Source organism: Aplysia californica, unplaced genomic scaffold (genome assembly GCF_000002075.1).
Source record: "Aplysia californica isolate F4 #8 unplaced genomic scaffold, AplCal3.0 scaffold00159, whole genome shotgun sequence".
NCBI lineage: Eukaryota > Metazoa > Mollusca > Gastropoda > Aplysiida > Aplysiidae > Aplysia > Aplysia californica.
Window position 1 is genome coordinate 507,451 of NW_004797429.1, and position 3,104 is coordinate 510,554.

The window sequence follows — 3,104 nt, forward strand, 5'->3', positions numbered from 1 at the left end:
TTGTTTGTTTTACTTTTACGAAGCCAATAGTGTTGGTCCGTTGCCAGGTAACCGGACAGTGAGGTTCCAGGCATCGTCTGAGAGTCCCGTGGCCCTGTGTGATGAGATTGTTGTTGGTGGTGTTGTTGTTGTTATTTTATTTTAAAATCCCATGACCGTGGTTCCGTTGCCAGGTAACCGGACAGTGAGATTCCAGGCCTCAGAGAGTCCCGCAGCTCCGTGTGAAGAGATTGTTGTTGTGTTTGTTGTTGTTGTTATTGTTGTTGTTGTTGGTGGTGGTGACGATGTTGTTGTTGCAGCTGTTGTTGTTTTGTTGCTTTATTCAAAACTTCCACGACCATCCGTCCGTTGCCAGGTAACCGGACAGTGAGGTTCCAGGCATCGTCAGAGAGTCCCGCGGCCCTGTGTGAGGAGATTGTGGTGCCAGAGACCACCTTTGAGGCGGAGTCAGAGGGAGGGGAGGAGGACACGGAGAGACAGATGGAGCTAGAGGCCACAGAGGAGGTATACGGGTTGTTGGGAGGCTGGTGATGTTTGTGTGGGGGCGTGGCAGGGGTGAGTTGAGGTGGAGAGAGCAGGTTGAATTGGAGGGGGTCAAGGGTATTTTGTTTGTTTGTCTGTCTGTCTGTCTGTCTGTCTGTCTGTCTGTCTGTCTGTCTGTCTGTCTGTCTGTCTTTTTATTTATCTGTCTGTCTTTTTATTTATCTGTCTGTCTGTCTGTCTGTCTGTCTGTCTGTCTGTCTGTCTGTCTGTCTGTCTGTCTGTTTATGTATCTGTCTGTCAGGTGTAGTGGACACAGATGTCTGACAGAAGACCAAAAGCCATGCTGTACCACACTCGAACGATCATACACACACCAGAAACTCGAATTGACATATTTCATAGAAGCATATTATTATTGTTGCCTGTTTTTGTTGTTGTCGGTGGTGGTGGTGGTGGTGGTGGTGGTGTTGGTGATGTTGTTGTTGTTTTGGGTTTTTCTAAAATTCAGATAGAGGCTACATGAATTGAATAATTTGTAAGAACAGTATGATCAATGAAGATCTTTAAATGACTCTTTTAAAAAATGAATTTAAAAAATATTCAAAAAAGCATCGTGTCTTCAAACGTTCTTGAGTAACTAGAACGCGCAACTTCAGAAAGTTACCTCCCTTGTTCCCCAGACCCTGTCCGTGGTCTATGAGTTCGGCACCTATGACATCATCGAACCCCTGGAGGAGGAGACGGAGACCATTAACTCTACGGAAATACCTATCAGTAAGTACTTGTAATTTGTTGCAGTTCCTTAGATGGTGATGACAATAATTATAATTATGGTCTAAATGGTTTAAAATGAACAGTGATAATTATTTATATAGTTCGTATTAATGAATCATCATCATCATCATCATCATCATCATCATCATCATCATCATCATCATCATCATCATCAGAAGAAGAAGAAGAAGAAGAAGAAGAAGAAGAAGACGTGTAAGTGTATACCCCTCTTGCGATCCATTAATTAAGGAGAAGGGAGAGGCAGAGGAGGGGGGGGGGGAGAAGAAACGATGAAAAAATAATGCATAGTTTGCTGTTGTTGTTGTTGTTTGTTTTGTTGAATGCTTCCACTGCATTCAATAACATCCCTGTATAATGCTCATTTACAAATTCTTGCTCTCTCGTGATATACATTCACATTTACTACCCTTGAACTGGCACAAAACCAGGATTAGCATCAGCCAAAATTTCTCCACCACCCGACGTGAGAACGATTCGCCACCACGCATGTCTACAACGTACTGATCACGTGACCAGGGCGGATATGACGCAGTCAGCTCGGAATCATCTTCGTATCGCTCCGCCAAGCTTGAGCAAATCTAAGGGAGACAAGAAGCACACGAAAAGTAGTTCTCGGCGTCTTTTAGCTTGTGAAGTGTTGTGCATGCAGTACATTCTATATCATAATATTTGTGAAAGTTCATCACTTTGGTCGCCTAAAACTTCCGAACCACTTTGACTTTCCAATTTAGAAAAAAAAATAACGGCGGTTCATAATCATCTAAAGGGTGCACAGTTATATTAAGGTGTCTGAAATCACTGTAGTTTAATTTTCAGTTTTTCATTAGTTTCGTTTAGGTATAATCTTGGGAAAGTCCGTCTTCAAGTGAGGATTCCGTTCACAAACAGTGTGCACTGATCCACAATGACTTGAAGATCGATTTTTTAGTCCGTTCATCAAACGGGTACCCAGCTATTTAGATAAATAACGATCGCGAGAACTTTTTGGTTACATCATAATCTATATATTATGTCCAGGTTAGTAGTAGTGTTATTTTAAAAGCATCACGTCCTCGTTATCAATTGATTTTTATGTAAGTAAGGGTTCTTTTCGCACTTCTGACTCAAAAACGAGCGACAAATCTGGGTTGAAAAAGTTCTGAGTTTACTTCCCATGAACTGTAAAACTCAAATATAAATTTGGAACTTTCAAATTTGTCACGCAATCGAATGGGAAAGAAACTCTGAACTTTTAAAAAATGTATTGGGTATCCAAACACAGGAAGGAAAATTATGTGAGTTTGTAAATGCGGAAAGGGGGGGGGGGGTGGGCTTGACGTCACCGAAAAGGATTTTACGCTGTGGCTAATAATAATGATATCGTATGTCGGAGTCAGTTGTCCAGTGTTTATACCCTGCAGTAGAATTGTATGGCATGCCATAGCAATGGGCCATGTCTATAACATATAATAAGAAAAATGTTTCGTTTCATTTGTACATATCGTTGCAGATCAATGTCGTCAGCAAGATGTCTGTAATTAGCATGCAACTGAAATTAGGATGGTCACTTATTATGTGGAAATGTATTATCTCTTTATGTGAAAAAGTATTATCTATACAGAACGATACCGTTAACAAGATGTCTGTGTTACCATAAATATGTACGGTACTTTATATTGCATCATATCACCTCGACACTGTTGTGAAACAATGCTCAACTAAATATACGAGTTCTTGTTGTCGTTGTGGACATTTTTTTGCTTTCAGCAGATATCGTATTTAGATTACGTGTTGAGAAGAAGAAGAAGAAGAAGAAGAAGAAGAAGAAGAAGAAGAAGAAGAAGAAG

At 40.8% G+C, this 3,104-nt stretch overlaps 1 long non-coding RNA gene across 1 annotated transcript in view; it reads left to right on the forward strand.

The window, feature by feature from the left end:
- The first annotated feature begins 361 nt into the window (after positions 1-361).
- Positions 362-3,104, forward strand: part of LOC106011671 — a 5,710-nt gene continuing 2,967 nt past the window's right edge. Inside the window, exons 1-2 of the long non-coding RNA XR_001184798.2 lie at positions 362-504; positions 1,164-1,257. This is a non-coding gene — a long non-coding RNA (uncharacterized LOC106011671). The remainder of the gene's footprint in view (positions 505-1,163; positions 1,258-3,104) is intronic.